General features: G+C 38.8%; 1 protein-coding gene across 1 annotated transcript in view; it reads right to left on the reverse strand.

The window, feature by feature from the left end:
• The window catches only part of TTN (titin), a 371797-nt gene that overhangs the window by 283082 nt on the left and 76291 nt on the right, over nucleotides 1–12424 (reverse strand). The gene's annotated exons all lie outside the window — the stretch shown is intronic.

Below are 12424 nucleotides of genomic sequence, written 5' to 3' on the forward strand. Positions count from 1 at the left end.
TTACGAGTGCCTGAAGCAGTACCGCTGGTAGGAGCGAAGAATAAGGTTTCTGGCCATTACACGTGGGATTGTTTTTCTGCACATGAGAGATTAGTGGGTGTGATAATATGGCACCCAGTAATCCTGGTTCTGGTTTCACCAAGTTTGATTGCACACCTAGTACAAACTGGCTGGACTGGTGCATGAAGAGGATAGGTGTTTGGGGCAGGAGAAGGGCTTGCTCCCGCAGCACCAAGTTGGAAGGGGGTGGAGCTAGCCACGCTCCCCAGCATTCCTGCTGTTAATGCACCCATTTCTAATCCTGATGGCAGCATGCACCCCACTGCAACATGGCACTACTCAGCCACTCCCCCTGGACGCACCCTTATTCCACTGCTCCCAGTTACCAACTGCACACAGCAGATGGTGAATGACATTGCTGAACAGGTCGCAATAGGGGGAAAAACTATGTGTTTTTTTCACCTAGAGAAACCAGGCCTGCTCAGTTATTCGCCATTCTAGCCTGTGTGACTTGCAACTGCATGGTGCAGAGTGTGCCTGCAACGCCGTGCAGGCGCTTGTATCCGGGCATACTACTGGGAATGCCATGTGACATATTGCCCATGGTTCTATTTCCCTAATGCATAATTCTACATAATGTACAATTACAAACAAGTGGTCAATCAAAATGCTCTTGCCCGGCTACGCTTAGAATATTGCACCATCCCTTGTGTTTTAATAACAAGCAAGCTACATTTAATACTGGAAGAAGAGAATAAACTACAGCAGTCTAAAGTTAAACAGCGACCAGTAACTATTATTTAAAAGAGTAGAAGAGTGAGTCTATCTTTTAGCCAGCACTAAAGCAATGCCAACAGTACACGGCTCCAAAGACAACTATTTGCTCTTGAAAGGCGGCATCTTTTAATACAGTTCCCACTACGCTTACCCACCTGTAGATGGGCCAGTGTAAGTTAATACTCTGCCTCCCCTGCATCAGCTGCCCTCCTGATCCAGTATCATCAATATTGATGAGGCCCAGTAATTGGTAGCATCCCCTGCATCCACAGCAGGGTTCTCTTCTTTTATCCTGTTCATGGGGGTTCGGATGACTCAATTGGTTTTACCTATTTATCAGGAAGTAGAGGAAACTCAATTGGACACAAAGTCTTAGCTATCAAGGCCATCAGGTGCCTAGGGCACTGCCTTTTTGAGTTATGGGAGGCAAACCATTTTTAAGTGCAACTGGCTCCCAGTTTAGGCCAATAAAAATTGTCGCCAAGAGATACAACATAGACGAGTGCTTTGGTAGATATTAAAACCCCGAATGTGTTGCCATTTTAGTCAGAGGGTGAAAAGTACCAAAATTGTACTGCTGAATCTCAAGAAAATCAAATCTTAAGATACCTCTGAAACCGATTTTAAGACCATGGCCTGGAATTAGTGTTTTCACAGACTGGCCCTGGACATCAGTCCATGGCCAGATTTCCTAGTTCCACCCCAGCGCTTCAAAAGGCAGCAGCCAATTGCCTTATAGAAGTGATGGACTCAAATAGACCATGAATCCCGACATCTCCACTAGTTGAATTTAGAGGACAGTCCATAAACATTTTCACCTGCCTTCCCCAACATACATGCAAGATTTGTGGTTGTATTAGAAAACCCAGAATTTAAAAGTCACTTATCCTACTGAATTCTGATCATTTTAGGTTTTGCAAATTCCGTGTAGAATAAGTACTAGTGCTAGTTGACAAACTAAAACTTCCCCACCGATTTTTGAGCTAAAATCAGTTGAAAAGTACCTCATTTTGGTTTGTTTCTGCGAGTTTCACTTTTTTTGGTGTATACAAGCGTAGATAAGTGGGTTCAGACCACAGGTGGTAATTTGCTCTTTTTAAATGATTGCCTAGTGCTTTGCTGCAGGTGAAGCATGCTAACGTTAAAAAAGAAAAAAAAACTGAAAAAAGTAAATACGTGTTTGTGCTTCAGCTGACTGACAAACAGTTAACTACTGAAAGGAAAAATCCTTGAATATTGAGTTATACCTCAATAAATCTTTATTTATTAATAAACCTCATTACATCATAAAATCACAGAGGGGCAAATCATATACAATAAAAAGGCACTTGCTAAAGTAAAACATTATGATATGTTTTTCTGTGTGCCAAGCGAGGAAGCACAATTTATACTGCTCATTAAGACACAGAAGAATGGCCACCGCCATATTTGTTTTATTAATTCTCAGCAGTATTTACTTAGGCCAAAGCAAGTTAACATTGCACTTTATAAAGGACGAACACAAAATGAATTCTTGGCATCAGAAATAGTATTTGGTACATTACATTTCAAAGGAGTGGTACACAATTGATAACAAACCATATCTCAACTGTGGTTATTACTAGGACAGCCCAATGTAGGTGAGACAGAAAACAAGAATGAAAGCTAATGTACAGCCATGACCATCCCTCGACCTCGTGAGGTCATTAAGCGAGATGCTTGAGGGATATCAAACATTAAATATCATGATGCAAATGTGCATGCGATGATTCAGAATTTAAGCAGATTTTTCGTGTGCATAGTCACGTTTGTTTTTTAAAAACACAACCAGTTTGCAGTGCTAGATAACTGGATTCAGTCACCCATTGTGTATAAAATCCACTATGGGTGTCAGCTTTGAATAACAGTTACATTAGGCAATCTAGGGGTTTCTAGGGTTAAGTAGCACTATTAAATACTACTGAATGCCCTGTTTCACCTCGACATTGATGCTGCCCATCAGTCCTATCCTCATTTGACAATTGTGTGTTCTTTGCACACGAGGATGTGTAGCTATCTGCCTCTTATTAAAATATACTCATGTCTAACGTACTCTCCTGGACAAACCCATTTTTGCTCGACTCTCCTACGTTCCTCACAACCCTCCCTATCCTCACCATCTGTCTCTTCCCTTCACATTTCTTAGCCTCACAACACTGATGTTTCTGCTGCCTTTCCCATCTTTGTTTGACAAATAATACCTCTTTTTCAAGTTAATCATGATGTGCACATCGTCAGATGTGCAGCACATGGTATATTAATCACACTTAACATAGTCCAACCGGGTATGAGCTGGCTGCCCTGTCCAGCTCCTGTAGAAAGGAGAGGTTGGCAGTGACAGCACTGTCCTTTCACTCTCCTCCCTGTTCTTCACCCATCCTAGGCATGTGTTCATACCACTACTACCAAAGTAGCCAATGAACCGCTTGCATAGCAAATAGGCACCAAAGGACTTTCTTCACAATCGGCTTACAAATGGGGCATTTGTGACTATCATTTATTTGTTAACAATTTTCATCCTAACAATTGCCTCCAACATGCTAACAGCAATGAATGTTTTTACAAGTAATAAATTACAATAAACAAAGAAAGAGTTATAGGTATCCCATCATGACCTTTATAGTATGTTCTGCTCTGACAAAACAGACAGGGGTACATTTATGGGAATCAGTTACATAGTTGGAGATCATACACCTAGCTGTTGACACCTTCAGAAATCATAGCTGGACAATTCACTCCAAAACAGACATTACAAAAATCTCTTAACAAAAGTAAAAGCAGGTTATCTGAAGACTGATATAAAAATCAAAATCATATTTGGATTTCTACATATACATTGTACATAAAATCAAAATATGGCCGTTTGTAATGCTGTTTTTCTTCAGGGTGCTAAATTATAGGGGTTGACAACAAATAGGCCATAAAAATGGAAACTGCCTCACAAGATTAGCCCACTGTTGGTAAACTGTTTGGCCTAAGAGTTTAACATTGTGTCAAAAATCCCCCAGTCCCCCATTCTATAATTGTGTGCGCGTGTCTCTCACTTTTGGGTTTGTTCTTTAGAGAGGACTGATGCTAGCTCTAGTGGCCACAAAAAAGAGGAAGTGAGTAAGAACTTCCGAGGCCCTAGGGACCAGCACTGACCCAATAACAAGCCTGGATCCATCAGAGCAAGGGAAGATGACGATTTACTCTTCATGTTGACAGAAGAGAAGCTTAAGAAACAGCACCTTTTAGTGACATATTACATACTTTAAACCAGGTAGGTGTTTGCAAATTAATTCACAAATGGGACAAAATCAGCAAGAACTACATTTTGAAAAATATAAATATGAAATAGGTTGTTGTTATTTAATTTTACAGCCTGATCATCTAAATGTTTGGTAGGCAATGCCCGTAAAAATTGCTCGGGTACAGAATACACTCACATTATGGAAATATAGAGATGCAGTTAGTGTAATGGTCCTATATCCCATACCATGCATAACCATAACTAACTCGTTAATAGTACTCTGGCACCACTAGGAGCGTGTTCATTATTTAGAAACAACAGTATTATATAGCACTTTTTTTTTAGGTCTAATAAATTATACTAGAGATCTACAACGGAATTAAATTCTCATAAATATTGGTGGATTTGGATATAGGACCTCATTCTTTATAATCTGAATTTATAATCTAGTTATTATATTTACCTCGTAGGTATTAAGTATTATTTATTTTAGTGACTCGGTAATGGAGTTCTTATCTGTCTTTAATGTGCCTATCTGGTTTTCCTGTCTGCACAAGAGCTGTTGTTGTTCTTGTGAAATTGTGTTTATTTACAGGTATAGTAGCTGAACTTTATAGAATGCACAGAGATCATGCTCATTTATATATGGTCTATGTTAACCATACCATCTTACTTACTAGCTAGGACGTTAGAGCATATTAGACCAGGGTTTTTGTTGGTATCGGGAGTGACCCTGTCCAGCACGTGTGCTTACCTATGTAGTTTAACAAAACCCATATTTACTGGGTTTTGGTTGGTATCGGGAGTGACACTGTCCAGCACGTATGCTTACCTATGTAGTTGAACAAAACCCATATTTACCCTCATAATTATGCCAAGGAAATTTGTTTTCCAAGTAAATATAAAGACAGAAACATCTGGCTTTCTGGAACAGCAGAGTCTACTATTTTTATATTTTGTTTACATAGCCACGATGGAATCATTAGAGGCACACATAAAAATATAATGTCACATGTTCAATCATAAAATAGTCATAAAACCCAAAATTAACTCTTTCTAAAGTTTGCACATAATCACTGTTTCCACGGTATTTGTGGCATGCATCTATAATCGCTTGTATTTCTTCTAGTAAAACAGAAATATCAAAAGTCATATTTACACATTTCTTCTCTTTCCCTATATATATCAAGGATATAACGGATAGTGTTTTCACAACTTTCTGATAATTCACGGGTAAATCGCTAAATTCAAGTGTTTTTCTGTGTGACTGGATCTACACCTGGAGTATCAACCAGTAGATCAAACTCCCACGCGTGTTGTTTTGCTAATCCACTAACCTTTGCAGCTGAGGCCTATTGCTTAATCGTGGTAAGCGATGCTCTGCATTCAACCTCTCCAAACCTATTCTTAGCTTTACACACATACATGCCGCTGTCAGACTCACATATGTTTTCAATAGCAAGGCTATAATTTTCTATCTGACTATCCAAGACATACCTCCCAGGTGTGGCATCAATACTTTGATGTTCCTTGTACCAGGTTATGGTCGGTGAGGGGAGACCCACCACAGAACATCTGAAATTTGCTTCTCCGTGTTCCCTAACTTGAAGGTCAAAGATGGGCATCAAAAACCGAGGTGGCATTTCAGTGACTTCCATTTCAATTTTCACATTGTCACTTTCTTTGTTGGCATACTGTGAGTTTTGTTCATCGAGCCAGAGAGGAAGGACGTCAAGCGAAATAATCATACTTTTATTGTCTGCAGTAAATTCAGGAATAGTGACTATTTTTACTTGTTTCTCAAATTCTTTAACCTCACTTTCATCCAACTCTACTTCTAAAAGTATTTCCTGAGGGGAAGGAGATCTTGATGTTGTTTGCTCCATGTCAAACTCTATTATATGTTGGTGAGTTACAGTAGGAGGCAATGCCACTGATCTCCCATCCTGGGGTAAAATGTCCACCAGTGTAATGCTTTTTGCTTCCCCTACTACATTTATGGCATGGCACATGTATTCTCCTCCATCTATTCTTTCCACGTCATGGATTTCCAAAATGCACATGTCACCTTCTCTTCCCATTTTAGCCCTGTGGTCTTTTTCAATTAACTCTTTGTTCCTATACCAACTTACATCAGGTGCTGGCAAACCTATAACCTCTGCTATAAAAACCAATGTACTATGTTCATAGATCCGCTTTCTTGGCAAAGGTTTAATAAATGCTGGAGGCATGTTTTGTTTTTGTACACTAGCTGTACCTGGACTGGGAAACACATTATCACGGCATGCTTCTGATGGGCTCCATCTTTCTGATGGAGCACCAAATGATGCATGCTGGCCATCTCCTAGGGATGTTGTCCCAAGCATATCGTGTCCTGTAAAGTATGTTTCTGCCTGGTTATCAGTGATCACATTTGGTTGCAAAGGGGCCAAACACCATTCTGGTGAATGGATAGGGGTGTGGTAAGAATCAAAAGATGATGGAGACTCAAACCTATCCACAGATGAAGGGGGTGTATAGAAACCCTCAAGATCAACTTCTTCATCGCTAGCAGTGCTGCCAACTTCAACTGATGTTTCAGAATCAGGAGACAGCGGACGAGACAACTGCTGTTTCTGACTGTAGAAGTCATAGACAGTGCTGAAAGTTACATCCTCAATCTCTATGCTTGGTACCGATTCTTTAGTAACAATGTTTTCAGTATGTGGCCTTTCCAGTTGCCCAGTACTGAGAAGGTATTCTGCTAAAGAAAATCCTGTCTTTGGCTCTGCACTGTCATTTACAATCTTCTCCTTGTATCCAGGAACATTGTGCAATAGACAACTTGTGGGATCCTCAGTAGCTGAATGTAAAGGTTCGCTTGCATGAGAAATGGAATCCCTAGCACTGTGTTCGTCCAAATAAAACTTCTGGTTCAAAGCATGCATTTCTTCTTTGTGCTGCTCTTCATGAATCTGGTCTGCTTCGCTGCTTAATGAAATAAAATATCGATCCAAGGACAATTCTCCAAGTGACTTTTCTGATTTGTCCGATTGCTCAGGAATAATTTTTTCATAATATAGCTCCGATTGGACTTCCTTCTTTTTGGGATCTCTGCACTGCTCAGAAAATATTTTGTTTTTTTTCTCTTGCAGAATTATGTCCTTTGTCACCTCTTCTGCAGTGTACGCTTTTAAATCTGCTATATTAGTTATATTGTCTGGCTTCACATACTTTCTTTCAACAGGAACAATTGTTTCATCAGCCATTGTTTTAAAATTCTCATCAGGTATAGCAAAGGCCTTCATTGATGGATGTGGGTACGTGGCTTCCAAGCTTTCTCCTCCTTTTGTAAAGTCAAAGGCTTTCTGGTAGACAGAGGTTTCTTGAGATAAGGAAACTGGTGTGATAGGAACCAGGTAGTTGACATCTTGACCTGTTATGCTATCCATCTCTTTGGAATGTGTTGATAATTTATATTTCTCGTAGGCACTCAATTCTTCATGCACTGGCCACGTCTTTCCACCAGGATCTGTGATTTTCTTTGACACAACCTTATCTGCAATTATCGCTATATTATGTTGCTCTAAGATTAGTTCTTCAACTTCACTCTTTTCCCTCACTATATTATCACTACAAGAAATACCCTGGTCTTCAGACAGCTTTCTTGGAACAAATGATTTATTGTTTTGTAAATTGGGCACACATTGATTTGAGTAAGATATACGTTGAGGGACAGAATGCTGCTCGTGATTTGGCTCTTGTTCATGTTGCTTCTTTGTCTGACCAGTCACATCACATTGTGTATCTTCATCAAGCATCATTTTTTGTTCACATACTTTTATAGTACAAACACTAGATAATGACTGAGCCCTGTCCAAACCACTTTGTGCATGACTGCCACTTTTTCTAAGTAATGGGTATAATGGTTCATCCCTGGGATCATAGGCAAATGCATGGCCTACGTCCTGTACTGAAGTCTCTTGGTCATGTTTTATGCTTGACAGTGACTGCATCTCTGCATTAGTGTCAGCCTCCATTGCATTACTATCAAGACTGTATGTGTCTTTGGCAAAATGTAAGCTAGTTACATCTAGATCATGCTGGTCTTCTGCAATGGATTTACTATTCAAAGTACTTGTAAAGTGCACATCTTTTTCATACTTATCATTATCCTGCCTTTTTGTTCCAGATTTCTGGAAATGCTCATGATCTTTCACCACTTTCTTAGTAGGTAGTATCATTTTGTCAAAGGAATGGAGTTCGTTTTCTTTCTTAAATGGCATTTCCAGAATGTCACTTGACAACGATCCTTCTGAATGTGGATCGTGTTTTTGGAAATTTGTATGATGTTGTTCGATTTCTGGCTCTGCAATCTCCAGAAATTGTTTCTCTGCTTTAATTTCAAAATGTTTACCTGCCACACAGGTGTGTCCCACAAATGGTGCATCCCTCACATCTGTTCCATGGCTATACTCTTCAGAGACTATTGTTCCAAATAACTGCTTGTGTTCAAAATCATTGACTTTATCCCTTACCTTTTTCCCCCTGAAATCTAACATAAAACATGTAGACTTTTCAACTTTAGATGGTTTAAAATTCCTTTCATCACTGTCAATGAGTGTGTTACATTTATCATTTGGTAAATGTGATGTTTCTAATGCAGGTGTACTTTGGTTAAGTTCTACATCATATTCACATGTCTGATAGTCAGTTGCATCTAAGGATTTTCTGCCATTATCAGTACCACCTGAAGAGTGCTTCTTGAGTCCTTCTGATTGTAACTGTTCCTTGCTAATGTCTGTCTTTATTGCATTTTGACCCTGCAAATGAGCAGGCAGATTTAAAGATATAGGTTGCTCAGTCACAGGTATTGAAGTGTTCATTTCACCCTCAGTTATAGGCAGTATTGATTCTATGTGACTTAGAGTTACAACTGACTTATTCAGGGTTGTTTCTCTCTTTTGGATTTGGCTGAGACTGTGAGAATATTGGCTCACTACATGCTCTTTATTATTAATACTTTCATGAGGAGAGCCCATTGAGAATTCATACTGGTCAGATACTGGCTCTGTTGTTTTGATCTGAATCCCTGCATCAGGGTAAACACTGGTTTCCAAATCAGTAATAATAATTTCTTCAGGGGAGCTGCTGAATCGTTGAGGTGAGCTCCCCACTTTAAGATCTGATGTACATTCTGCAATCCCTGAATGATTCTTAGCTAAACAAGTATACTTGCCATCATCTACAATGGAAACATCTTCAATGAATAACTTGTATCTGTTGCCTGTCTCTTCAACTCTAAACTTTGCACTATCAGGTAAAATCATATTATTGTGATACCAAGTCACTACTAAGGGGTGATGTCCAGATATTACACAATCCAGAACCACAGATTCACCTTCCTTGCAGCTAATATCTTGTTCAATTTCCTTTATAATCTTTGGTGCTCCATGTGAAGCATCAAAAGCAAATTTAAATTTGTGTTTTGATGCTTGAGATTGGTGATCTATTGTAGCTGATTCAGGCAAATCAGTGGACTCAAAACATTCCTTTAACTCATCATCCTGTTCAGGAATTGGAGTTGGGGCAGTTACTTTAATTTCAACTGGTGCTGAAAGCAAAGATGATTCTGAAGTGCCAACTGTTGGTATATAAATATTTGGGATTTGGAGGGTGGACCTCTCTTTTGACTTAGGAAAAAGACCATTGTCACTGTCAAGATCATACAAGACAATGAGTTCTTCATTGTCTTCATCAGTTTCAAGGATATGATCCCAAACATGTACGGGGGGGACAGAGTCTTCTTTGAGGTGCAATGTGGGATTTACTTTTAACATACCAAAAGTTGTGTCTGTGCCATATTGATTAAATATTACACATGTTATGGATCCTTCATGCTGGGGAAATGCTGGACAAAATGTTAGCGTTGATCGGTTTTCTGTTGTGAGGATGGTGTATTCTTGATTGCGGGGTATTGGTTTGTCATTGTTATACCAAGTGACGGTTGGCTGAGGGTAACCTCGAAAATGACAACTAAAAGCACACACCTCACCTGCACTAACTTCTTGAGACTCAATGTCACGAACAAACATTGGGGGACCATGTGGTGTACCTTTCTGAACATGGCTTACGCTTGCCACATGCTCATTTTCTAACTTAGTTGTCAAAGCACTTACATGTGCAATTTGTTCTTTTTCTCCCAACTCTTCATAGATGGTTGGAACATGTTCCTGCGTTTTATCTGTAGGGTATTCAAAAGAACATGCTGATTCTGCAGTTGTTGTAGAGATGTTCATAAATGTAACATGCTCAGATTGTGGTTTACTTTGTTCACATGTTAACTTTTTCCTAACACTTTCATCATGTGAAAAATCATCTTGGGGAGGATACATTGATCTGTTTCTCTCTAAATATTCCTGCATGATTCCTGCAGCAGAGTTTTCTCCCTGTCTCTGGATTATTTCAGGTTTTGAACCTTCTTGGGCATAATGCTCAGTAATCGCTTTATGCCCTTTTATAATTCCATCTGGTTCACATAGTATTTCTTTGGCATCATTTTGGTAATTTATAGTAGCATGAGTGAGCAAATCGTCCTGTACATCAAACTGAGCAAAGTGTTTATATCTATCGCTTGAAGGTAGAAGACCTGAAGAAAAACTGCTTTCACTTCTCATAGAGTCAGGATCAAACTCAGAAGATGCTTCTGACGAAGAAACAGAAATTCTTTTTCCTAGGCCAACTCTTCTGGCATCACGCAAACACCTCAACTTTAGTTTTATGTCCACGTCAAGCATACTTTCGCTTTCCTTAAATTCTTTATCTTCAATGTATTTAGTTGCTCTATATTCAGTATCATAGATTGGGTCATGTTTGCTTATTGCAGACATTTTTTCAAAGCTGATTGTTCTCATCAGCCCTTTTCTAGTGGAAAGGTCACCTGGCTTTATTTTGTTTTGCTTTCTTTTATCCAATGGAGAGCCAACACATCTTAGATCAACTCTCAACCTCTCCTCCCTTCGTTTTTGTACCAGGCAATCAATACTTTCATGTGCTTTCTCTGATTTCCTCACAAAATCCAAATACTTAGCATTTTGTTCTTCTTTGAGTGCCACTAGCAGTGAGGCAGTGCATTCAGCGGATCCCTCACTATTTATGGCAAATACCCGATAACTTCCAGAATCTCTCTCCTGAACTGCTTTAATCTTCAAGCTACAACAATGAATGTGCATATCACTATCCATTTCTGTAACCCGGCGGAAATCTCTAGCAATTGGCCTATTGTTATGAAACCATGACAGTGTTGGTGTAGGGCAAGCAATTAATTTACATTTAAAAAGTACTGGCTCTCCTTCCATAACAGATTTGAAAGTAAGCTTTTGTGTGAAAGATGGCTTTATATATTCAGTCCAAGAACTGATAGAGGATGTTCTACTTGCACATCTTTTTGATGACACAAGCCCATGATCCAAGTAGTCTTCTGTGTCTGAAAACGCATCTCGCAGATCTCTTTGGTTTCTTAAATGTTCACCATCTCCCTTGAAGAATATTTCTGCAACAGAATGAAACTGAATTACAACTTACCTAGCCAAGAGAACGATAACAGTATAAAATGAAAACTATATTTTAAATAAAAAATGAAAATAAAGTATTTGAAATTTACAAAAACACATGCTACATAACTTTTTCACACATGTATAAGGAAATGGACTCACCATATTTGTTCGAATAAACGCAACACCGTGTTCTTTATTAAAATTCTGACACCAGAATCTTTCGTTGTCTGTTCTTTCTTCAAACTGTGGACATTTCTTCTTGAACAAACAAAAATGAATCTCGAAATAACGTTTATGTGCATGTGTGTTTTGAGTTCTGGAAAGACTTTTTAGTGTGTTAGGTGTTCAGGTTATATACAGCTTACCTGACTTGCAGACAGTAGAATAAACGCCCTTTCTGAAAACTTTGAATGATGATAAAAATTCCCGAATTTTGTTTGAATGCTATACATTTTAAATGTCTGTATATAACTAAACTGGCACGAGAAGGCGTTTATTCGAACTAATACAGCCACTACTTTCACAATGTTATGCAAAAGCAAGCAACATTGACGACATACACTATCTGCAAGCCATGTAAGGAAGATTTAGAAATGAAATAATAATACATTACATGTATATGCTTTATGGATTTGGAAGGCAAAATAATACATTTCATGTATATGTAATATGAAGGTTCAAGGGTGGCGTTATATGGTTCTCTAATCAACGTGAGATAATATTTTTCTATGTGAGTTAGTTAAAAAGAACTGAATATTGAAAAATGTTCCTAAATTAAAGATATGTCATACTTGGCCTTTGGTTTAATTTGAATATCTTTACAGACATGCATGAACATGGCCTGTATAATAGTCAAACGCTT

The sequence above is a fragment of the Pleurodeles waltl genome, chromosome 3_1 (genome assembly GCF_031143425.1).
Source record: "Pleurodeles waltl isolate 20211129_DDA chromosome 3_1, aPleWal1.hap1.20221129, whole genome shotgun sequence".
In the NCBI taxonomy this organism is placed as follows: Eukaryota; Metazoa; Chordata; class Amphibia; order Caudata; family Salamandridae; genus Pleurodeles; species Pleurodeles waltl.